General features: G+C 40.0%; 1 protein-coding gene and 1 long non-coding RNA gene across 11 annotated transcripts in view; one reads left to right on the top strand and one right to left on the bottom strand.

The window, feature by feature from the left end:
* Nucleotides 1-807: 807 nt before the first annotated feature.
* LOC121072394 lies at nucleotides 808-8,510 on the bottom strand. Of its 3 annotated transcripts, XR_005821183.1 has the most exons (4): nucleotides 8,399-8,510; nucleotides 7,491-8,142; nucleotides 5,271-6,687; nucleotides 808-2,595 (listed from the first exon to the last, which is right to left on the bottom strand). It is a non-coding gene; the product is annotated as an uncharacterized LOC121072394 (long non-coding RNA). The 3 variants fall into 3 exon arrangements; XR_005821182.1 differs by having other exon boundaries at nucleotides 808-6,687; nucleotides 7,292-8,142; XR_005821181.1 differs by having other exon boundaries at nucleotides 2,042-6,687.
* Nucleotides 8,511-8,579: 69 nt separating this feature from the next.
* Nucleotides 8,580-24,441, top strand: part of OSBPL6 (oxysterol binding protein like 6) — a 106,071-nt gene continuing 90,209 nt past the window's right edge. For 2 of the 8 annotated variants that reach the window (XM_040561924.1, XM_040561922.1), the window contains exon 1: nucleotides 8,580-8,677. The gene's annotated coding sequence lies outside the window, so the exon portion shown is untranslated. The remainder of the gene's footprint in view (nucleotides 8,678-24,441) is intronic. The other 6 variants (XM_040561927.1, XM_040561925.1, XM_040561926.1 and 3 more) reach the window with 6 other exon arrangements.

Here is a 24,441-nt window from a genome sequence, read left to right as displayed (position 1 = left end):
CTGGATGTATGTGTGTAGGATGTAACTCAAAATTGATACTACTTTTTAAAATATCTAACTTCCTTCTAAGATAATCAATCTGAATATAGAATTAGAAAATGTTAGGTTTTATTTTCAGATTGATAGATGATGATTCTCATCTTCAAACGTAATTCAAAATCCTGTTTTGGTATTTTAAAGTACTTAAGACAGAATCCTAGTTTAACTTTTATCTTTTCCCTGAATTGTTTTTAAACCATTTGTTTCTACACAGCCTCTTATTTTTGAAATAATCTAGTCTTGCTTGCACAGTCCCACTTGTGTAACTTTTCTACTTGCTGTTCTAGAGGCTTTTTACGGTTTCACAAGAGCAGAATTAGTTAAATAGTTTTAAAATAATGCCAATTATGAAAACTTTCTAGTAGACACCTGAAAACAACACATACAGAACACTTCTTTCTACCATTACTTAACATTTTTGTCATTTTTCAGTAAAAGATTGAGTGAGGGAATGAGCAGGAACTAGGAAGAGAACCAGAAGAAAGACACAAAATATGGAGGAAAAAAAAGATAATTAAAAAATGGATTTTTGATTTTGAGGCAACAAAATAGAAAATAGTTGAAGAGGTAAGGCATGGAGGGTTTCCAGGGGAAAGTCAAATCTGATACTGGGAAAAGTAGGATAATATAAACTATTTCTGTCATGAGACAGACAAGATAGAACTGTGGTGATCTGGAAGCCATTTGCTTCCAGGTGTTGGGTTTAAGGACTGGGAGTCTTTTGGATGACTGTCTTTCGTGAATGAACCACATAAGCTCATAAGTTGATTTGTAGTAGCTTTATTTTTGCTGTCTTATCCTTTCTTTTAAAATACACAGCATGAGAGCTGTACTCACCATGTCATGCACCATGTATTTTTCATATGCACATAATACCACCGCACAAAGATTACTTTTAAAGCCTTATCTGTTATTCCAAAATGTCTGCTTTCTCTTGAGCTTTTTTATCTTGTTGGGTAACCTCATTCTTTGCCTGTGTGGTGCTTCTGTTCCTCCTTGCATTCACAGCCTGCCCTGTGGCTGTAGCTGCCTTAAGTTCATTGAAATGCTTGCAGCACAAATTCGCATCAGGCAGCTCATCCACAGCCTGTGCTTTTGGCTGGAACAAATACAACAACTGCAGCTTGAGTTAGGCAGGATCAGGCCTCCTGGGGCCAGACTTATGCTGTACTGCACATGAAACACTAAAGGTGTTTCCAGACAGCTCTGCCAGCTGAATTTGTGGAAGATAAAAATGAAACAGCTCTGTGCTGGGTGACTGTAAGAGCAGTGCTCAGCTGTGCACTCTGCTTGGTTACAAATGCTTTGCAGGAAGCTGTAAGAAGCAGTTGCTTGTAAGGATGATGGCCTTCATGGCCTTGGGGCCTTATAAACACCATAAATCACAGCTTTAAAATAACTTTTCAGTACTGTACAATCCGTGTATCTCAGAGCTCAAATTCACAGCCCTACCACCCATGCATGGCACTGTCAGATTGACTCTTGAATAGAAACAGCTGAACTGAAGGGTAAAAAAAGTTATACAGTTTATACATATGACTGTAAACCAGATAACTTTCCTGTATTTGTGTCTCCATTAACTTGGAAGTAGGAGCTTTACATTGATGGTGAAGACTTAAAAACAAACAAACAAGCCTGAAATGCCATAAATTAATGGAGGGTGTTAAGAGACAAAATGGCATAGCACAGATCGTAGTCTGATACCAGTAGTACTGTAAAATTCTGATAAATACTGCTTCTAGATGTGGAAACTTTTAATGATTGCTATGAAAACGGAAAAGTGAGAAAAAAAATGAGAACGATACAATTTGTGGATAAGGGGAAAAAACAGTTTTAAAGGAATGGGAGAGTTTAGACCATCTCATGCTGGCTAGTAATATGGCTACAAAATTGAAATATATTGTCTCTTTTAAAGTTGTACTATTTAGCCCTTTTGGCAATTCAAATTGATTTTCAAGAAACATAATTACATTTTGATATTAAATTTGAGCTTAAAAATCCTAATTGTGAAGAGTTTATTTAAAATCTAAACAGAAAATCAATGAAATATGTGACATATAATGAAGATATAGCTTATAAGAAATGCAATTTACTTATTACAATAATGTTTTACATGGCAATCTGAGTATTATCTCATATTGGGCCCTATCACTGGTTGCAGAAGGGGTCCTGCTTTATTCTTGCTGTACAACAAGGCTTTTAGCTCAGGGAACAAAACTAAACAATGGTTTCATTCAAAGCATGTTTATAGCTGGAATCTTCTAAGATTTGTCTGTCAAAATTGGGTAGAATATATATACCCTAAAGAAATCCTCTCATGGATCCATGTAGGTTGGAAGTTCCTGATCTAAAATCTATCGTGGGTCACAGGGTAGCTGAGGTACCTCTTTCTATGTAGTTGTTAGTCAGGAATAATGCAGCAGGTACTCACACTGCTTTGATTGCAAGTGATTACCAAGTCAATAGGATGTCTGTTATCTGATTGTTGTTGATGCGTGTCGTTCTTGGCAATTTTTGACATAATAGCCCCATCACTTCCTTTTAACACCTGAAATGCTGAATAGAGGATGAAAGAAAATCTTGGCATGCAAACCTGGTGCAGCATATTGACACACTACCTTAATGGAGTAGTAAATCAACATAGCGTGATCTCGAAGTCAAATTCAGCCAGCAGAAAATTCTCATGAAAACTTATTAAACATAGGCAAGGAATTAAGAGTAACATTAACAGGGGAATATATTTGAAATGGTGAATGAGCTAATGATATTTTTTATAAATTGCTTGCTTTGTACTCTAGGGTAAATTGGTCTGCAATAAGGTAGTAGATATAAGGTAATAGATATTGATGTGAGGCTATTGTCATCTACTTTAGCACCATGCATCTGGCTACTCAATTCTCTTACTATGACTTTTTTTTCTTTAAAGTCTGCAGACTTGGGTTTAGGAAGAAATCTATGAGTTTCACTTCTTAGCTGATTTGTTACCTCCTATCTTGCATAACGACCCCAGTGTTTCTTGTGGTCTGTTTCCTTGGCACACCAGACAAGATAAGAAACACCGATTTATTTATTTTTGCATAGGCTATTTGCGGCAATTTCAAGATGCCTTAGATTAGGTTCTCAGCTCTCCTGAGGTTCTAAGAGGGGATGATCCAACAACCCATAAATATTTTGCAGAAGACTGAAAGCAGATAGGGTAAAACTTTGAAGCAGCTCTTTTAGCTGTGATGCCACTAAACCACTGCAAATGATAGACTTCCTAGGAGATAACTCTGGGATAAACTCTCTTGTTGTTTTGTCGACTCATTGTGCTCTTTTCTTGTAGCAAGTTCTTTGGTGCGTCTTTAAAACCGATCTAAGGAGCATAAGGCTAAGAATAAACGTGGTTTACCTGCTGATATATGGGAGTTAGTACCACCCACACTGTAAAGTATTCAAATACAAGGTGAGACCTGAAGAATGTAAAAATAAGAAAATGAACTGAGTCTCAATAGGCTAACTGGTCACCTAACTGGAAACTACAGGTAACAGATGAAAGGATTGTAGTTTGAAAAAATAAAAATTAACTGTTGAAGAGGAGATCTGGAACAATGAGAAAGAGAGCTCTATTAAAATTACCTCCAGTGATCTTTGACCAGAGATGCAATAGCAGAGGAGCAGCCTTTTGTTAATACAGAACATCTGCAGGACCTTGCTAAGACTGAAAGAGTTAATTGCCAACCAGACCCTACTCTATATTTAAAGCGTTTACAAATCTTGACATGAGAGTAAAGAAGATACAGATATCCTGGGAAATCTTCCAACTGTTCTGACGGAGTTCTCTTTTCTGGAAGTGCTAATGAATAAATTTTTCAGCTGTCATTTTAAGAAATCCAGGACAATGTTAACAGAGCGTATTTAGTCATGGGGACATAAAAACTCTATTTGGAAATGCAAATATATACTGGAAATATCTTCTGAAAGTGAAATGATAAGCAACTTCACAAACAAAATTGTAGGAAAACTGAAAGTTACTTTAAGTATCAGAATTTTGATTGTCCTTATCCTGGGCACACTAAATCCCCCTCCTAATGTGTCTGTTACATATAAGGACAGCAGGTGTGGAGTGGTTATATTTAACCAGTGAAACAAAATCAAAGGCAATGGCATAAAAAAAAAACCAAAACCCTATGCACTGTATATCTTGAACAAATGACTTTTTAAAGCTTTTAATAGAGTCCACAGACTTCTAAAAGCATACACATGCTTTACAAAATGGTAAGAACACTTTTAATAAGTTGTATCAATTTAAAACTATTCCTCAGATTTCTTCTGCAGTCAATACCTTTTCAGTTTTACCATGTAAGACTTGATTTACTTACGTGTATATAAGAAGCATAAGAAATTTTCACTTAAGTCTTTACCTAGTTTTCTTCCTTAAAGATTTTATACTGTTTTGGTTTTGTAGTCTGAACAGTAAAAGAAATCGTGTTCTGCTGAAGATTAAGCCTATGAAGATTAAGCACTACTATCCATTGCTGAAATCAAGTATGAAACAAACTCTTTTCCTTATCTCTCTCTGGGTGCAGATAACTAGCTATACAGATTATCTACCGTACAGATTTTGTTTATATGAGATTTAACCGCTCCAGATGATTTATCATATGTTTGTCTTCAAAGATTCTTGGAATTCTGCCAAACGTCATTTTAGATTTGCTTTTCAGATTTCTAGTTTCTTGTATTTAATAGGGGTATCCTTAATACAATTCTTAGAAACTGATTATCTTTGTAGGATGTTTACCTATTGTTTGAGTTTTAAAGCATCTCTGGGTGTTTCTACTTCACTTTCCAGCTTCTTCAATGAGAAGAAATTACTATCCCTTTCTCTTCCAGAATGCTGAAGAATGCTTTAGGTCTTATTCCTATGATGATCGACAACTGCGGAAAGTATTTCTAACACATTCTTTACATGTCTGATGTTATTCCACTTTATGATTTCTCTTTCTCTGTAGTACCCCCATTTTGTGTAAAGGAGAGAGAAAAATAGTGCTGATATGGATAGGCCAGTGCATGTGGATTGTCACTACTGAATGGCTCTAACCACCAAAGAGCAAATTGATAAGAACTGGGGAAAGCATTTTTTTCCAAATTCTTTTCAGGGGAATAGAAAAACACACAAACAAGATAAAGGACTAAGATTCTGATTTTACTCCCAGGGAGAATGGGGGAAAAGTAGAAGTATGTTTTCATACCTAGAGATGCTGTTTGTCCTTCCTTTCTCACACTTAACTGAGCAGGAAGAAAAGAATAAACCATCTCATGCCTGAGAGTGTTGACACAAGGCATGTAGAGTGTCCTTCCTTGGGCAACTTTCAGCAGGCAACAGGCAGGCACTTTTAAGCAGGATCTGAAAAGGAAACCACTGTGCTTAATAGCTACAGCTATCCTTCATTCTGTCTTATAATCCCTGCTTAAAAGCATCTGTGTCTTCAGCTCCATACTGTCATGTCACAGCAAGCCATCCAATTTAATAATGCTTTGTATGGAAAGGTTCTTCCCAGTCATTGTTTTAAACCTGCTGCCTGATCATTTACTGCGTCTCCCTTACGTATTGTGTAATGAAAAATAGCAAATGATTATTTCCTGTTGGGCTCCTACATCTCGCTCATGATTTCATGAATCTGAAGACAATCCTTATTCCCTCCATTTCCCAGTTAGAAATTATCTCATCACACAAACGTATTTCTGTACATTTCCATACACTGAGTATTTAGCCTTGTATGTTTTCTAGATCCCCCCTTTCCCATGAAGGAGCCAGAACTGTAAACACTACTCAAGTACACAAGAGATTTACATGGCAGCTTAACGAGCTCTTCTGCTTTGTTCTCAGATGCTTTTGGAGTCATTTCTAACATTGTTTGCCTTCTTGACTGCTGCTGAGTAGTAGGCTAATGTTTGCAGAAAACTATTCACAATGACTCCCACTGATAAAAGCTAATTTAGAGTCCATTATTGTGTATGTTTAGTTAGGGTTATTTTCATTGCTATTTACATTAGTTACTGTCGTAGAATTTCATCTGCCATCTTGCTGCCTGATCACTTGCTATTGTGAGATCCTTCTACAACTGCTCACAGTCAGCTTCAGTTCTGTTTACCATGAATAATTTTGTGTCATTAGGAAACTTTAGAGACTCTTGGTCCTTGCAGAAGGAATTTTAGGCTATTCAAGTACAATGCTTTTCATCCAGAAGTACTCTAATCCATTCAGTCCTAAGGAGAACTCAAAGAAGAAAGTCAATAATGTAGTGTTGGGTAGTCAGTATCTGGTAAAGAAACTGGAGGTTGATCTGGTTTTCTACTCGGGATGGAGGTATGTGATGTCAGTCATGATGTCAGCTGTGCTTTCTGATCGTTGGAGATGACTTTTCAGCTTTGTGCACTCCTATAACTTTAGGACACATCCTTTCCATCACTTGTGCTTGTCTTTTGCATTGTTCGCTGCACTGCTGTGATCGTCCCACCACATCCTGAATTCTCGCTCTGCCTAATTTATTGCCTGCCACTCCTCAGTGCTCTTTGGTGCTCTGCTTTGTGCGCATTCTTCAAAGCATTTCCACTTCACTAGCTACTGCTGCTGTACTTTCGCAGTTTTGCATAATTCGAATTAATCTGCAAAAAAGGCAAGGTGTAGCTTGCAAAAATCTTTAATAAAAACATCTGGGATCTATGCCTTGCCTGCAGGTAGTGGTTTTCCAAACACATGCACAAACCCTAACAATAAACAGCAACAAAGAAAAACAATACTTCTACTACAGGAGAAGATAAATATTTCTTTAGGGTTTCTGCAAGTAAATATTTTTAATGCCCATAGATCTACTTACCCTCATCATATGGATGGTAGAAAAACATTTAATATATTTAGTAAACTTCCCTCATTAAAGAATGGGGTAGTTGAAAGGCATTTGTGTCCTGCTAAGAATTATGGAAATAATTCTCTGATTTAACGTGGAAACGTTTTATCTTTTATGGAGAATTAAACTGTGTTTTAAAGCTTTCCTTTGGGAGATGTGCCTAAAATAATTATGTAAGATTCAGAATTACATATCATTTAAACAACGTTTTTAATCTGCCTTTCTACATGTTAGTTTCTCTTTAGTTTAAGTATGGGCAAGTTAGAAAAATATTTCTGTATGACAGCAACTTTAGAATTTGGTATTGAGATGGTCAGAGAATATTCAAGAATGTGTTGTTCTGAAACAAGACAGCTAATTACCAAGTACACTTTTCTGAAGCTTCTTTCTGTCCGTGTCCTCTTTTTCAGGTTAGTAATGTTGAGTGCCCACCTGACTTAGCTTACTTTTATGCCTCCCAAAATCCTGCTTAATGTTTTTCCACTCTTGGAAACTGAATCTAGAAAAAAAAACACACACACACACAAAAAAGCATGTTACTTAATGAACTCCCGTACTTACTTCCACTGCATTTAAAATGAGACTTGCAGCATCAGCTGAGAGAATACAGGATTTTTTTTTCTTTTCTTTTCTGAGAAGCTTGTTGTAGACTAAGGGGGCTGTGTCAAGAGAACCTCCTCTGATTGTCTCCGCTTCAACATGAAAACAGCCCGAGCTCTTCATCCGCCACAGTCCCCCAGACGATCTTCTGCTGTACAACAATGGTACCAAAGCTGGAACCTCCAGTTTGAGAAAGGGGGGAAAACACCCCAACGGCATACACCCTGTTTATCTCAGCTTACTGAGTTGTCCAGGCCCTGTCATTAGATTGCTGCAATCCTGTAAGTCTCTCACTACTTTCATGGAACTTGCCATTCCTACTCTTCCCCCCTTATAGCCCTGAAGTTTGTCCTCAGTGGCATCCTGTCCTCCTGGCCTTTCGGTCCCTCTCCTCAGGCAGCAGCACAGAGGTCCCCTCGCGTTCCCAGGAAGCGGAGCACAGACCCGGGGGCGCCCCGGGTGCCGTAGGAGGCCTCGGGACAGCGCAGGAGCCTGCAGCCTGCCCACGGCCACCCGTGACAGCCGGGGGCGGCCCCGCGGGAGGAGCGCAGCCGCCTGCCTCCAGAGGGGTGTCTGGGCAGTCACGGGAGCTGTAACGGAGCATCTACAAGGGCTAAAAAAAAACATAATAAAAAATCAAGCTAATTAAACTAAGGAAGCAATTTCTCCTGCGGTTAGTGACAGCACCTAGCAGCTGCCGTTATCAGGGGACAAAGAGCGCGGGGCCGGGCACGGCGCTGGCCTCACCGGGGCGCAGCCACGCCGCTGCCCCGCTCACGGCTACGAGCTCCGGTCTCGCCGCCTGCCCTTCCCTCCGGTCCCCTCCGGTCCCCTGCCCTCCGCCCGGCCCCGCCGAGCCCCGCGGCTACCTGTCCTGTCCTGCCTTGCCCTGCCCTGTCCTGTCGTGTCACCGCCGCCTGTCGCCGGCGGGTGCCATGCGGCGCCGAGGGCACCTTGTGCGGGCGGGGCGGGGGGCGGCGCGGCGGGGCTGCGGCGGCGGCGGCGGCGGCGTGGCGGAGCGGCTGCCCGCCCCCTCCCTCCCTCCGTCAGACGGGCGGGGAGCTGCGGCGGGCGGGAGCGGGAGCGGCGGCGGCGGGGCGCAGCGGCCCGGGCCGCAGCGGGGATGCGCCGCGGATCCCGGCGACGAGGTGGGGGCGCCGGGCGGGAGGGCGCGGCGCCGGGCCCGGCGGGGTGCGGAGCGGAGCGGGGTGCGGAGGGGAGCGGGGTGCGGTGCCGCCATCAGGGTGGGAGCATGGCCGGGGGGAGGCGGCGGCGGCGGGGCCCGGTGCGGGAGCCGGGGCCTGATCCGGCAGCGAGCGCCGCGGCGGAGCCGGGGCGAAGCCGGCGTTACGTAACCGGCGGCCGGGAGCCCCCGGCCCCGCGTCTCCCCCCGAGCCGGGCCGCGCTTTGGAGACCCCCCCCAGCTCCGGCCCCCCAAGGCGAGCGGTGTGACATGGCCCCGCAAAGTCCGTGCGCCGCCTGGGTGCTGCGCAGAGCCGGTGTGAGGGAGCCGGTGCTCGCGCAGGGGACCTTTGTGTGTCCATTCTCCCTCTCTGTCAAAAATATCGGCAGGGATGGCCTGCGTTCCCACTGTCCTGGCATTGCTGCAAAACCCGTGTGAGCACTTGGACTACGTATGAATTCATTAAAGCATTGGCTTGGAAAGCATCCTCTTCCCAGAAGTGCTGATGCTTAAAGTGAGCATCTGACGTGGGCTTTGCCCATCGTTTTGGCCCATCGTTTAATTTTATTTTGTAACCGCTTCAGCGTGCTGCATGACTACATCGCTGATGCTCTTCCCCAAAGCTTCGGCAATGCAGATGCGATGGACTAATAGTACGTGAAACAAAAGACCTTGCTGCACTTCTTGGGGCAAGCTGGGAGTCCAAGGTCGAACCGCGAGCTGCAGTGCAACTTGCGTGGGGAGCCCAACGGAGCAAAAGTATCCGCGGTTCCTAGCGGAGGGCTTAAGGGACAGGCAGTGTCGGCAGCAGACACTCACAGAGTAGATGAAGAAAACTCTTTGGTGAAGGTGTGAGGAAATAGCTATTTTGGGAGTACAATCAACTGTATCAGCTCAATTTTAATGGAACTAGTATGTTTAATTGCATTCCTAACAGATTTTCTGTTCTCCAGATGATTAACTTGCGGAATGACACCAGCTCAAAGATTAAAATCTCATCAAATATCTAATGGTTTCTGTATAATATAATTGTGTTTGGTTTATAATAGTTCTTTTCTAATAACTGGTCTTTGTCCATGTAGCTGGAGATACTGTAATTAGACTTTTTTATCTTGGTATGAATGACGTGACCTTGACCTCTAGAGGTTAAGCAGATGTGGTTGTATGGATGACAAGATCTTAAAAGTTTAATAGGACATTTATTTTTATGTATATATAATGCATAGGGTTTTCTTTTAATTTGGTTTAAGAAGTTTGCACAAGAGGAAGGCTACCATCTCTTTTCTCTCCGTTCCAGATAAATTAAGAGATGTGAAGAACCTAAACATTTATTATTTAAAATATCCTAATGAGGTTTATATTTGAATTACTTTTTCTGTACAAGTAAGTGGTGTGATGTATACCTGGAAAAACAAAATACTGCAGGATTTGTGACTGAAGACCCTCTAAAATGATTTCCTTGCTACTAAGGACTACAAAAAGTACCTTTGGTTTTACTGGAGTTCCTCAAGCTCGCTTCTTCCATTGCCTTTTAGTGTTTTACTGTATACTCCCAGATGCTTCACAGGGCTTGTGAGCCCTGTAGCATTAGGGCTATTGTCAGCAGCCTTTCTTGTCACTCGCCCTTCTTAGTTCTTAGCCCATTCATAGCTTACTCATACATCTCTGTGATGCTCCAAGTTTCTGTTGCCATTTTTCTAATCTTTATTTTGCTTCAGTTCCACCCAGGGATAAGCAAACATTGATTTGTGTACCTGTACGAATGAGTGGTTTTTTTTTTTTTGTTTGTTTTTTCCAAGTGCTGGTGTTGAAAGGCTGTACTATATATACGTTTATATGTTTGGATGTGTTGTTTGTACAACCATCAAAAATGTGACATTTCTCGCAGGTGTTTCTCTGCAACTGAGCAGCCCATTCGGGCCTTGCTGCAAAGGCACTGTGACCATGGAAAGGTAAAGCATCGCAGCTTCTTCAGCAGGGCCATCCCCGCCTCTTGCTCTCTTGTGTGTGCTGCTGGAGATGTGACTTCTTCCTTCAGCCCAGGCTGGAGATGGAGGCAGGGGATATTTATATTACTGCTTTGTTTTCCTTCAGTTCTTCGGCACGTGTATGAATAGGATGTGCATGTGTATCTATCCCGTGGTGCCTCATGTTTCTTCTGAAGTATGATCTGCCACCGGATTTCTTAGTGTGACAGATGTGAATGGCTTAGCTGTTGTGCTGCCTAATACATGAGATACTACCATGGGTTATCTCTGTGGTGTTTTTTTTTAATTTTTTTTTTCATATTTCTTTAGATTCTGAGAGCTTAGGCTTCTGGTATCATGTGTTTTTGTCTCAGGAGAGCTGTATTTCCTAAGGAGCATTAGCCTTCCAGGTCAGTCCTGCCATGCCCCACTGGGGGACCTGCTGTCACTGCTCCTGGCATTGCAGTGGGAGGTAGGAAAGGCTACTGAAGGTGTACGTCTGCATTTGTAGTGTGTGTGCAGATACACAGTAAGTCTGTGCTGATGGTTTAATTAACCCTTAAGCCTTATATATAGGCTAGAAAATAATTGTCTGATTTTCCTGTCTTTTCTAACATATTTTTTTTTAAACATTGAACAATTCAAACAGTTCCCAGAAGTTTCTGGTGTATATAATGATTAAAACCTGTGAGGCTTAATTTTTATTTATTTATTTTACTGGTAACTGAATGTTTTTGAAGTTTTTGACTATGCTGGCATGGGAAAAGGCAGCAGTTTCTGTAGATAATTTTCATGGGGAATGTTACTCTGGGCAGTTGCACTTCTAAAACGAATTTCTCTGAGAATTTCCTTCAGGCTTGTGTTTTTTTCTTAAGATGGGTTTTAATGAGATTTTAAAAAAAAAAAAAGTCATTCCCAGTGGAATACTAAAGTAAATGCTTACCTTTCTTTTTTTTTTTTTTTTTTTTTTTTTTGGTTGAATATGCAACATCAAGGTTCTAAACGTTGAAGAAAGTGGCAAGAGGTAATATATACAAATGTGAGTAATTTTACTCAGGCCATGTGAAGGGTGTTGGATTTTTGGCAGATTCAAAACAGCTGTGGTGATAGATGGGGAAAGTCCAACTGTAAGAGGTGTAATGGGGAGGAAGTTGTGTAATGACAGGGTGGCTGAGGCTAGCTGAATTTGTCTGAAATATTATGAAACATTAAGAATATTAAATTACAGTAGTGTTTGTGCTATAAATAATGTTATCTATGTATGTTTGTAATTAATTTAACTGTCTGCATACCTAGGTTTTCCAAGCTGTGAATACAAACCCACAGCTTTCAGCTGTTTCCTCTCAGTATATAGACATATATACACATAAAGGCGGAATGTAGACATAAGGGCAGTTAAGAGCCGTCTTTAAATGCTGCTGTGTTTGTCCTGTTGAACGGTGTTTCTAGTACGTCCCTCTTCAGGGTTGTTCCTTTCAGAAGAGCTGAAAAATAGTGGAAGAGCTTTTCAGTGCTGGCAGCTGATAAGCCGGTCAAAGTGAGGTTAGCTAAAGCGTGAAATACAGAAGATAGGAGAAGAACACGAGGGTCATGATGTACAGGCAGTCAAACCAGCGTCTTTTAAGGAAACTTTTAGGCTGAATGACCAGTTTAGCAATTGAGGTAGAGGAAAAAAAAGTGAACAATACTAAAATACTGGAGACAACTGCTGAAAGAAGAAAGAAGAAAAAACAGAGTTGAAGCATGTGCGTGTGTGCCTATTTGTTTTAAAAGGGGATTTGAATGAAGTGGCATCCAGAGATTCCTTCCAACCTGACTTATTCTGACTGCTTTGGCATAACCCAGACATTTTTGCTTGCACCTTACAATGAAAAATAGATGGAGCTTAGTAACTCTGAATTACTTTCTCTGTGTATTAACCCCAGAGAACCTGCAACTAGTTTGGGTGCTGGCTCCAAGTGAAGTGTGTCAGTATGTGCTTGAGAGGTGTATGTGGTTATGGAGTGTGGCAGCAGGGAGTGAGCTGCTGAATTTCCAAGCCTGTCTTCTTGAGAAAGGTGCAGAATTTCCAAGCCTGTCTTTCTGAGAAAGCTGCAGACTGGTTGTTCAAATGATTTCAACGTGAGCGCCTCCATCACCAGGTTGGAAACTGGTGAATGTTGTATCTTATTTCTTGTATGGATTCATGGCTTTAAGAAGTGAATCTTTGAAGGAGGAGGAGGAAGCTGGAGATAAAAAAGAGTGAGAGGAGGGGTCTGGAAAATCACAGAATCCTAGAATAACCCGAGTGGAAGTGACTGTCAAGGGTCATTGAGTTCTACACCTGGCTTCATACAGTACCACCCCAAAATTAATCCACATGTCTGAGAGCATTTTCCAAATGCTTCTTGAACTCTGGCAGGCTTGGAGCTGTAACCACTTCCCTGGGAATGTATTACAGTTGTAACGGCCTAACGATCAGAAGAGCTTTCATAGCGATCCTTTGAAATGCCTCACTGCAGCAGAGAGAACAGTTGCATTCTGGAACAAAATTAAATATTTTTTTGTGTGTGTTCCTTAAAGGTGAATATAGTTTAATACTAGTTGAGAATGCTTCTCTTGAAGAAAATAATGGATTCATTAACTTGGGGTGTAAAGGAATCTCTAGTAGATTATGAGCTTTGTATAGAGCTGCAGGGACTTCAAGTAACAGGTGTCGTGGTGTATTAGATTCCAAGAGTAAGTTTTCTGGCAAAAAATCACTTTCCTTCTGGGAAACAGTTTTCTTGCTGTATCCTTGCTTGGGGGATGGTATTTGTGTTTCTAGCAGAGTGCTGTCCCTGAGCATCTCTTGAAGGTTATATGTTCCTCAGTTAAATATTTCACATTTATGAAATTGAAGTCCACTCCAGTCGAAAAATCAATAGAAGAACTTTACTTCACACTTTCTGTAACGTAATTGGGGTGGGAGAACAAACAGTTGTAGAAACTGTGGTGGTGACTGCTAATTGGACTTAGAGACGGACTATGGAGTTGGAGCTCGCTTTGGTGGTTCATGCTGACAGTTTAAATGAGAAAGCAATAAATAATTAAAACATTAACACTGAGGGTGGGAGGTGGAGGGGGCATGACACAGGACATGAGCATACCTCTGACACTTAGAAGACTGAGCTGGAGGGAGAGCAGCCTGGTACAAGGCCCAGGCCACCAGCCAGGACTTCGACACATCAAGTCACTGGGGACGAGTGTCATTTTCCCCTGGTTCTCTGGTGCCAGTCTCACCTGGACCTTGATTTGTGTGCATGTTTCACAGGGTAGGCAATCCTGAATAGAAATCTATGGCCACATGTCCTGTTTAATAAAGCAATACTAGATTACATGACATTGAGCAGAGTTTCTGTTCTTGCAGCCACCCCACCCCATTCACCTGTGACAATCCCAGCATGGGTAAGGTGATGATAAAGAGGATTTGGGTCAAGAGAAGTTTCTGTGAACGTATTACAGGAATGATTTTAAGCTGGTAATTTGACTTCAGTTTCTACCTCTTCCGTGTTTAAAGTTTGTGTTTCCTGGTTTTAATATGTTTCTGGAAAGCAAACTTTGTGCAGAAGATAGTTGCAGAAAACAGGATGGGATTGATATAAAATGGAGTATATGTTATTTAGAGAATGAGTCTGGATATAAAGTGTCAGCATGCCTCTGATACTGGAAGGTTAGTTCTGTAGCCAGACAAATTCTATGACTTTCCTTGTAATAATTGTTGATGCATAAAACCTTTCTTTTTTTTTTTTCCCCTCTTCCTGTCAGCTAATTGAATTTTATCTTTCTTCACGTACACTTGACAACTGTGCTTTTTTTCTTCTTTTTGTATGTGTAACTCATGTTAACTATGTCCAGGTCATAGTTGCACCTGGCTTAATGTTCTTGGATGACAAAATTACAAGCAAAAATATTCAGTTATCTGGGAAAAAAAAAATAATGTTCTCTGACTTTCCCTGTGACCTGTATTTTTGCACATATACTATGGGAAGCTAAACATAAAGCATATGCCAGTCCACTGAGCAGGCTTCTTGGTCCTTTTTATGACTGGCAGTGCACCCTACACATAAAGCCAGTGGTCAATTTGCAGTATACAATTCAGAGTGACATGCAATGCTTTTTTTTTTTTTTTTTTTTAAAAGTAGCTGCACATTGCAGTTTCAGGAAGAAATATGTCCCTGCCCAGTCACCATAAATACTGCTGTGTGACAGAACTTACAAACAAAATGAAATGTGTGGTTTCTGCCTCTAATTGACACAATCCTGCTTGTGTATTTTGCGAAATATGAGTTCAGGATTAATAGGGTAGGCCTCAGATCAGAATTTGAGGATTAGAATTAGTCAAGCTGACTAACCCTCAAGCCTTTACGTGACTCTTCAGTAATTCAACATGCTTTTGCAATGCCTGGGAGTTTAAGGAATAGAAGTAATTTCAGAATTAATCTATAATATTACAACAGTTGAAGGGGTTTAAAGCTTGGTAAGCTAGAACTGTTTAAGCTGCGTCTGATGCAAGCTAGGCTCCCAGCACACTCGAGAAAAGGAGCAGCATCTCATGACAAAGAAGTTTCATTTATCAATGCCACCACGTGTGTCATTGACAAGCTGTACGGGTTTATTTTTCTTTCTTCTGTTCTTCTGTTTCATCTGGCTGTGGACACAATGTACTGTGCTGAGAAATGCAGAAATGCTTGTGGAGGGCGTGGCAGCTTTATTCATTTCATACTTTAGCATTTCTGGCAATATTCCCATGTTGAAAGCTGATCGAAACGAACTGTGCTTAGGCCACAGATATCTTGAGGAACGTGCAGTCTTCTTGGCTGCTTCTTGGATAGTTTGGAGTGAAAAATGTGTCATAGGTGTGTGATGTAACACTGGAGAAAACACAAATGTTAGATAAATCTGTTTAGTTTCTCAGAAACATGCAACTTAATTTTTGAAACTTTTTTTTTTAATGCAGCAGGAGTGTGTTCTTGACCTGTCTTTCATTAGTAATCTGGGTTTCCAGCACTGAGACATGCTTCTCCAGCTTTTGTCCTCTGATTTATGACGTGTTGGATCTTAACCACAATCCAGTTGACCAGTTCATTTTTTTTTTTCCTTTCTTACCTACTGATTTATGATAATATGGAAACACAGCTCACTCTCTAGGGAAAAAGTGAAATGAAGTGTAAACAAAATGCCTTGAAATTTGCAGAGTGAGCATATCAAGGAAAACCAGTTGTTTTCCTGATGGACTTTTTACCTAGTAGCAATGTCAGATGCTGTTTCTTAATGACAGTGAGTGAAATATTTTTGCAGTTTATGTTGGTCGCTCTATTGAGGTGGGCTGTACATTTAAACAATTCAGAAGCAGAATTGAAAGCAATGGTACAACTTCGAAATGTTTCTTGTTTAGAAGGACAAGTCTGAACATAAATAAATGTATTTGTATTGTGAGATCCAGAAAGTAGTTCAAGCAGACCTCTCTGAAGTTTTTCTTTTTAAACAATCTCAGTATGCTGCAAAAAATGACTTTCAATTTTTCAGGTTCCCACAGATTGCAGCACAGAAAATCAATACTTTTTCAACTAATGTCAATTTTTTCCATTAAAGGATAAATGAGGAAGTGTGAGGCTTCCAGTCTTCTCTGGCTTCTGTGCATTTCCCAGACAGCTAATCTGTATTTATCTTTATATTTTGTATAATGCATACTTAGTGCTTGTCATTTTATTCTCTTTGCCAACCATAGCTTGTGTTTAAGCGTTAAATACTCAAGGCATGTTGGAATTGTGGCAAGTTTTTAAAGCCTTTGTTCAAGTACTTCAGGTTAGGAGGGTGAATGTTTTATTTGAGCCATGACCAAGCCAGATGTATTTCATTTTTATTACACTGTTTGTTGCTTTAATGATCTTCTAGATCTCCCTATAAACATATTTTGAAAATACCTTAGGTCTGAATTAGAGAAAATACTTTTTTTCTTCTCTGAAGCAAATATGCACTTTGCATTTCTGTTTCTATAGGTTTATCAAGAGTAGCAGGGAACAGCATGATCAAAAGTAGCACGGCAGGTCAAAAGTGAAAGATAGCGTATGTCAACGTTTGGATTTTGCTCGTTACTTTTGTTTTGCTAATAAGAGCATATATGCATATAAGCAGAATGCAGGAGGTACCAGCTTGCATCTTGCTCTGCTAGATGCATGTAGAGAAAATACTTCAGGTCAACAGTGCTCCATTCTAGGAGGAGATGGATCTTGCAATGATACTAGAATATTGCTAAAGTTTCTCCTGTGATATTTGCTGCAATGTTTGCCTGAACATAAGGGTAATCTTACATTGTAGCAGTGGCTTACAGGGACTGTGTGGTATGAAGTTTCACCCAATGAGCTACAAAGACCTACATAAATGTAGATGGGGAATGTGGGATCTCTGAAAAAAGGCTATGTGGGGAACAACCGAACTCTTATGTATTCAGCAGAGTGGCTCTGTTGTTGGGAATGCAGTGCCAGAAAATTTAAGCAGAGAGAGCATATTTTCCACTTTGGGGCATGCCTGAGTTTATGAAGCTGCCTTCCTTGTTCATCTGCAGCGCAGGACTGTGCTGGGCAGTGAAGCGTCACCCAGCAGTAGCTCAGATCATGGCCCCAAGAAATGTGCTTGTATCTGCAAAGCTCCGTAGTTGTATACTTTGGTAAGTAATGCTGCAGCAAGTTGAGCACCATATTTCAGTATTTTTCATTATAATAAACATTGTACATGCTTCAGTACATTTAGTACCATGTTCCAGTTCTTTCTGCACACAAAAACATTTTTCCATCTTTGTTATTAAACAGTCTAGCTGTAAGGACAAAGTCATTCTCAAAGAAAAGAGCTTAAAGGAGAAAGTAAATGACAAAGTCAAAATTAAGCAAATCATTCCCAGTGCTATTACTATATTGAAGAGAGAACATGACATTTTGCAAGTAGTTCAAAGACTAAAACGTAAAAATTTAAAAGGAATGAATAACAGACTTCAAACTCATACCAGCCATTTGGCACAGTTGCCCATTGACTTGCTGAGGCTCTAGCTGGAGTTGCATGGAACTGAAGACCAGTGCATTTCCTAGCTGTAGAGAGAGTTTAAAAAGAGTTCATACATGCGGATGAATGAGATTTTTCTTTCCAGAACACTGCCATTTCCAACTGAGTATCTAAACTGCTTTTTTTTTTTTAATTTTTCTTCTTTTTCCTGTCTTCTTATTAATCCTCCTTTTGGAATGCTGGTATTTGGGAAGCTGTCCCAAAACACTTACTTGTCAGGTGTCGCTATGTAGCATTAACACAATTAATCTTACAAGCCCTTTTTTCTGGCCTATTTGTTTGGTGGTGTTTCAAGAATTATTTTACTGCTATTTTCTGATGTTGACTAATTTTGGAACAGGTATTTCATACAGCATGGGAGTTTCTCTTCTGTATAAATGGCTATGGGCATCTTGGCTGAGGTTTCTGACACATATCTGGATACATGGTGACTTAGGACTAGGGAGTGTGACAAAAATAAAACGAGTTACTTAAAAAGAGTGACTTGCAGTTGGAGTGATTTCTCCTTCAAAGAAAGAAAGAATTCTGTAACAGAACTTGATAGTTGATATTGAGATAAAATAAGTGGCAAGGTTAACAAAATATTTTATGATATTCGGGTATGAAATTGTCCTGAAGTGCTCTTTAGAAAAAAAGTGGATAAATGAAATATTTTTGTCTGTCTCTTGAGTGGAAATATACACATTCATGAAGAGTTTCAACTGAAAAACGTGGACTAGGACCTAATTTTGAGAAGAACACGGATACCTCTCTGCAACTGAGTCCTCTGATGCAAAATTCTGAATGTATATTTATTTGTAAACGTGCCAGAATTATGACTGCATAATATGTAATAATGCGCAATAATTTTTTGAGGTAACATCTATGTATAAATAGGTATATCATTGTGTATTTTCACTGTTTAGATGGTAGATGGCTCACAGTCAATGCAACCAGACAGTTTTATTCTTGTGAATTGACAAATGCTGAGTTGCCTTGCCTATAACCAGAGGTCGTAACTTGTGAATGGAGACAAGGAGCAGAGGGAGAAAATTTTAGCTGTATTTCCATTTTTGCTGTGCCTTTATGGTTTTTAATATATTATCATTTTTAATATAGTAGTGTATTTAATACTTTTGGTGTTACTCTTGTATGTAATATATTTTTCAGGAGTATTCTTATGCCTAGATGTTGCTGTCAGATAACGTTACAAAATTTCTCAGTAGCTATGAAATCAGTAGGCAACAGTAAGAGAGACTTAAAAACGAGGTGCTGAACTTCAAACCAGGAGTTGTGTGGCACTAGAAGTACAGGAAAAACTGATGGTTTGAGATACAATTTCAGACTCAAAATGTTTAGGTCTTCAGGGCCAGCAAAACATGAAGTAAAACACTCTATCCTGTGGTATTTTATAAATCTGTGCCCTTCCTCTGAAACAGGGAAAAGGATGCTAGTGTTTTGGCCACCAGTTTTATGCATGCGAATTTATCCTTACAGCCTGTCAATATTTTGTTGAACCTTGTGGTGGAATATTTAAATTTCTCAGCATCTCAAGTGAGAGTAGGAAGCTCTCAGAGCGAGGAAGCTCCCTGATTTGTCAAGGTCAGTGAACAAGGAGCGGAGCAATACTTGCTGGACCTGCTTTGATCAGAGGAGGTGATAGCCAGCGTAATGTCTTGGCTCTGGCCGAGACCTCAAATGAAGTCGTGCAGTGGTTGTTACCAGCAGAGGTGGAGGTGTGGGTAGGATCCTGGCAACTGGGGAATTCAGTGATACAAGAGTGTAGAAGTCTGATATCGTGGAAGAAAATGCTTAGTTTCCTGGCTTCCTTTTCAGGTTGAGATTCAGTCCTGCTAGAATTGCAGGTATGTTTAATACTTTATTAAATAGTAACTGAAACAACCAGATTTTTGTTCAGCTGTTTACTGCTGGAGGTCTTTTTGTTAGCTGAAATGCAGTGTAATTTAGATCACTCTTTAATCTAAGTGATAGAAACCATACATATTACTTTTCTTGCCAATATGTCAGTACAGAATGTCAACAGAATGTTGTTCATTTTGCTGCTAGTATATTTTATTAAATTTCAACATATAGTCTTTGATATGAAAACAATATGGCATTTAAATTGTTTGGTAGTTTATGTTGTGTTTTGATTTATTTTATTTTTAACTGGGGAGGGGTGTCCCATCTTCCTGCCTCTAAGTATTGTACAAAGTCCCTAAAAATGATTTGGTTCAAGTGAAGATGAGTGTGGATGCCCAAGAACAGCACAAGTCTGTGATTCTATAGTGTCTCTGTCCTGCAATTGGAAGCACTCGAACACTATCCTGTTGGAGTCCCACTGGAGCAGATGAAGGGCCGTGTATGCTGGAAACTCCATGCTCTGCATGTACATATCTGTACCAGCAAAAACGTCTTCCCCAAATCAGCTCAGAATTGAAAACAAAATAAAAATGCATGAAAACACGTTGTTAATGTTTTTGTTTGTTTGTTTGTTTTTCACTCCTCCCTTTCAGAGTGCCAAATAATGCAAGGAGTGTTTTAACTCCTCAGTTACATATATAGGTCCTCAGAAAATTAATATACTGTTAGTAGTAGTAATTTTAAGGAAAATTCTTACTTTAATTTTCTTTTTATTTATCTCCTGAATGCAGTTCACCACTGTCACTTGTTTTATTAGTGTTCCAGAATGCACAATAATATGTAATAGAGAATTATGACTCCTGTTTTCTCTTCCTCCAGACTTAAATGAGAAAATGTCTTTTCTTATCTGTTTATATTCTGTATGTTGTTTCATTATAAAATTGAAAATGCCTCTGCATATGTTTTGTGAAAGTTGAAAGCCACTGAATGATAAGCCAGGATATCGCTGACCTTGTTGGTGTAGTAAGTGTTGGAGTCAGTGTTTCAGGATGCACAACACCTCAATAGTCAGTTTTCTACAACATGGGCTTCTTTAGAGGGTCTTGCTCAAGTGTTCTCAATGGTAGAATCTGCTTTCTCATGTTAAAGAACTGTAGTGCTTTCCTTGGACAGTGAAAATTATCTGAAAAGGTAAAACTAATATAAGAAACAACCACCATTCTGGAGTAAGAGAGGTCAAAAAAATTTTGGCCAAAAATGGTTGCAAGTGCTTGCAAATCCAGCCAAACAAAGATCTTACAGGAGCTTCACGACCAGTATTGTCTAAATAAGTCCATCAGAAATTACTAAATTTGTATCTTTTACTATATTGAGTGAGAGCTATTCTTAGGCTTTGGGAACTGGAATGATCCATGGGAAAAAACTTGAGTTATAGTTAAGGCAACTTCCTCAGAAACGTACTGTGAATGGTTCTGAGAATATTTTTCTCCTCCATGTGGAAGTTGAGCACACGATAGCTGTGGCACCTTAATTCTGCTGAGCCCTGTGTCACTGGCATCCCTGCACAGCACACTTCTTGTGGTGCTTCCCCAGGGGCTTTCAGCTGCTGGCGGGGTGGGACTGTGAGGCGTCTCAGGTCGAGGTACATCTTGCCCTCACTAGGTGGTCCCATTACTTCCTAGACCTTATATTTCGTATGTATATGTGCTTATTATACAGTGCTACAGTGTGTGTATGTTTGAAGAAAGTCAGGGAAGATAGACATTACACAAAGGAATGAGGGCTGGAGAATTCTCTGTGTGTTACAGAGCAGAGATTAAAGTGAAAACAGAGTAAACGCAGATTAAAAAAAATATATATATGTTCTATATTTGTGGTAACATCTTAAATTATCTATTGGAAGTTTCTGCCTAGCATCTATCACACGGTTCTCCAGTGTAAGTGAGAACCAGAGACATAGAGGCAGATCTGAACTTGCCATGGATCAGGCAGAAAATGCAGAGGCAGGACTTGCATCTACAGATGATTTTTAATTCTGTTAGATTAAAAAGCACAGTTTATGGGTTCAGTATGCTGAATCCCTTAAAAAGTTGAAGTTTTGTACCTTTGTTAGTAAATTCAGATTAAATTTAGCAAACAATTTCATTAAAGCAAAAATGGAGAAAAAAATAGAAGTTTCATCTGAGTAATTTTGCAATGGAATGCTCACATTGGTATGTCTTAATGTTGAAATGGACTTTTCTTCCATGTTACTTGAAACTTCGTCTTTCTTCCTTCTGTTGGTCCCTGAACTAAAAAAATCCACTGTTTATACAGCCAAAGTAGGTTCTTTTTTCAGTTAAGTGTTTGAGGTTTATGAAATATGTCAATAAACATGCCTGAGGAAAAACTTGCCTGTTCCAAAAATGTAAGGCAGACTTTTCTAGTTAAGAAAAGCCATCCTAGCATATGGTGCATTTCTTCTAAGATGCAAAATATTCATATACTGAGATGAACCTTCTGGAGGAACTTTGAAGCAATAGCTACTGCTCTCAAAGCTTCTGCCTTTATTTGTTTCAACAGAGACTGACTTTCTGAAAAAAATTCTTCCTAATCTCTAAAAGATGTTAATAGTGCCCTGCCAAACTGTTGTTGACAATCTATTTCTTGTAGGATGCTGTTGTATATAAACAGGTTTTTAATTTATTTTTTTTCAAGCCATGAGAAACATTCAGATTTGTGTTCAGCTTGAGTCTAGAATAGCATTAATGTTTCTGGCATGGTAGTTGTTTTAGTCCTGAATGACAACTGTGTTGCACACATTATCTTAGATGGCTGTAGTGGCAGAATAGATTGAGTTTTATACATGATCGACATGTTACTGCATTCAGGGCTGCCTCATCTATTTTTTCCAGTGTCTCACTTGCTGTAGCACTGACCTGTGTTCGGTTCCACCATGCTAGGGTGACCTTCACACAGCCCAGGAAAAAACGTCTTGTTTGCTCAGCATCCCAAAAGACAATTAAGAGTGGTTGCCTGAGCAACATAACATCCTTGTCGAATACCACAGGGATCGCGATCGCTGTGATGCCAGTTGGAACCTTTCATCAGAAGTGGCACGCTTCCATGCTCAAAACAGTGGAGCATCGAAGGAATGTTGTTGCTTCCCATTTGCTTTTTGTCTTTGCTTGGACTCTTCTCTGATGAAGCGGTGGAAAATAATCAGAGGCATGGAGTAAACAGATGAGTAGAAAAAAATGTAAAAAGCAACATGAAGAAGGAAAGGAGTCCCCTGGGAAGGAGCGGGGAGATGCTCCTCATTGTGGACGAAGGAGCAAAACAGTGGAAAAAATCAAACAGAGGAGAGCATAGAAAACCATTTAGAAAAGGAGAATAAGGAAAACATGGGAAATATTAAAGAGTGATATAGATGGGTAAAAAAAAAACAAACATCTTTTTCCAAGCATCTTGGAACTGTTATGCTAAAACTGCATTTCTTCATGGGAGTTTTTTGTCATTGCTGAAAAATCTCTATTTCAGTTTTGTTTTCTTTTGTTTGTTATTAAAAAGAAATCAACAGCCTTATCGGTGCTTTGATATTTGCTTTTGTTTCCCTGATACAAAACCTGCCAAAGATTCCTTCTGGGTGCAGGTGGCTTATCAGTTCTGTGTGGTTAAGGCACTCTTGTATTTTGTAGCCAACAGCACACAAGGGAGCAATATGGCTAGTACCACATCTGTCTGCCTTTTTTCTTCCCAGCTTGAATGAAGAGCTACCTACTTACAGCTAGGATAACCGCAGGCAGGCCTTGGCATCAGGCCAGGCAAAGGCTCACGTCTCTGCATCCGGAGCAGGATGCTGTAGCTGCTTTACTGCTGCTAACCCAGCTTATTTTCCTGGTTTTATACACGCACTGTCTGTGACCGCTTGGATAGCTCATGTGTTGTTCAAGGTATTTGTTGAATATATCTGTTGAGAGCATTTGAGCTTTTTAATACATTTTGAGCAATTCAGAATTGACTGTTTTCTTCAGCCAGCAAAGAATTACACGATGTGAAAGTCCTTCAGAATAAAAGCTAACCCATGAGAAGAGAACAGCAGAAAAATAATTAAATAAGAAATAACTTCTTTCACTAGTTTTCCTGAGAAAGGTGTGTGTATCTTTTTTAGTGTGTCACCTGAGGTGTCACTAAGAGTGACTTTATCCTACAATTTAGATGCCAGTTCAGTTCTTGCAGAAAGACACTCCTTGTTAGTCCAGAACTGGTTGTGTTCTCCTTTAACTGCTTTTCTGCTGTGTCATTTCATTACTGATGATGTCATCTTAAGGCTTTTTGCTCCAGTAGTGTGGTTTGATGTGATCGACAAAACCTGTTACACTGATGTGCATCCTAATTTATTAAAATCTAATTTTCACTGGTCTTCTGTAGTATTCTGCTCTGCCAGCTACTTTTAATGTGGCTGCTATTGCAGACAATCACAAGTTTTTATGGGGGAGCCATGCATGTGGAAATGGGGTTAGGAATTGGGGTGCACTGGCTTACAAGTTACAGGGCTCTATCACAAGCTACAGCAAAAATCACCCCCATTCTCCAGACTGCTAAATAGGTGGTAGGAATTTATTTGATATTTTTATAGGGCACTCCTGTTCATGTCCTGTTTATGATTTGACTAGTGTCCATGTTATTGCATGATGTTTTGATATCAGTGTGAAGTTTTGATTGTCTATTCAGCTACTTACAGGAACATCAATTGCCACGGTAGCAGAACATAACAAATCTGCTACATAAAAGTGCTGGTGAAGTTTTTGCCCTGTCCTTCTAAACTCAGTCTTCAGAGTGGCCCTTTTCAAAGGATCTGTTT

The sequence above is a fragment of the Cygnus olor genome, chromosome 6 (genome assembly GCF_009769625.2).
Source record: "Cygnus olor isolate bCygOlo1 chromosome 6, bCygOlo1.pri.v2, whole genome shotgun sequence".
Lineage (NCBI taxonomy): Eukaryota > Metazoa > Chordata > Aves > Anseriformes > Anatidae > Cygnus > Cygnus olor.
The sequence above is the reverse complement of the archived record's forward strand: the minus strand, read 5'-3'. Positions and strand labels throughout refer to the sequence as shown.